Here is a 1,325-nt window from a genome sequence, read left to right as displayed (position 1 = left end):
CAAAGCTGTCCATTGTCCCCATATCTCTTCAACATAGTACTTGAAGCCCTAGCCAGAGCAATAAGACAACTAAAGGAGATCAAGGGGATACAAATCAGAAAGGAAGAGGTCAAATGTCACTATTTGCAGATGATATGATAGTATATGTGAGCGACCCCAAAAATTCAACCAGAGAACTCCTCCAGCTGATAAACACCTTCAGCAAAGTGGCAGGATACAAAATCAACTCAAAAAAATCAGAAGCCCTCCTATATACCAAAGACAAAAAGGCTGAGAAAGAAATTAGGGAAACAACACCCTTCACAATAGCCACTAATAACATAAAGAACCTTGGTGTGACTCTAACCAAGCAAGTGAAAGACCTGTTTGAGAAAAACTTCAAGTCTCTGAAGAAATAAATCGAAGGAGATATCAGAAGATGGAAAGATCTCCCGTGCTCATGGATTTGTAGGATTAACATTGTGAAAATGGCCATACTGCAAAAAGAAATCTACAGATTCAATGCAATTCCCATCAAAATACCAACTCAATTCTTTACAGACCCTGAAAAAAAGATTCTCAGCTTCATATGGAGAAACAAAAAACCCAGAATCTCCAAAACGATCCTGTACAACAACAGATCATCTGGAGGTATCTCCATTCCTGATCTCAAGCTGTACTACAGGGCAACAGTAATAAAAACTGCATGGTATTGGCATAGAAACAGAAAGGAGGATCAAAGGAACCACATAGAAGACCCAGAAATAAATCCATACACCTATGAATACTCGATATTTGACAAAGAAGCCAAATCCATTCAATGGAAAAAAGACAGCATCTTCAAAAAATGGTGCTGGACCAACTGGATGTCTACATGCAGAAAAATGAAAATAGATCCATATTTATCACCCTGCACAAAACTAAAGTCAAAGTGGATCAAGGACCTCAACATAAAACCAGATACCCTAAATCAATTGGAAAAAAAATGTGGGGAACAGCCTAGAACTCATTGGCACGGGAGACAACTTCCTGAACAGAACACCAACAGCACAGGCTCTAAGAGCAACAATCAATAAATGGGACCTCATGAAACTGAAAAGTTTCTGTAAAGCAAAGGATATCATCATCAAAACAAAACAACTGCCTACAGATTGGGAAAGAATCTTCACTAACCCTTTATTTGACAGAGGACTAATATCCAGTATATACAAAGAACTAAAGAAGCTGAAAAGCAGCAAACCAAGTAATCCAATTAAAAAATGGGGAACAGAGCTAAACAGAGAATTCTCGACAGAGGAATATCGAATGGCAGAAACACACTTAAAGAAATGCTCATCCTCATTAGC

Source organism: Meriones unguiculatus (assembly GCF_030254825.1).
Source record: "Meriones unguiculatus strain TT.TT164.6M chromosome Y unlocalized genomic scaffold, Bangor_MerUng_6.1 ChrY_unordered_Scaffold_25, whole genome shotgun sequence".
Lineage (NCBI taxonomy): Eukaryota > Metazoa > Chordata > Mammalia > Rodentia > Muridae > Meriones > Meriones unguiculatus.
The sequence above is the reverse complement of the archived record's forward strand: the minus strand, read 5'-3'. Positions refer to the sequence as shown.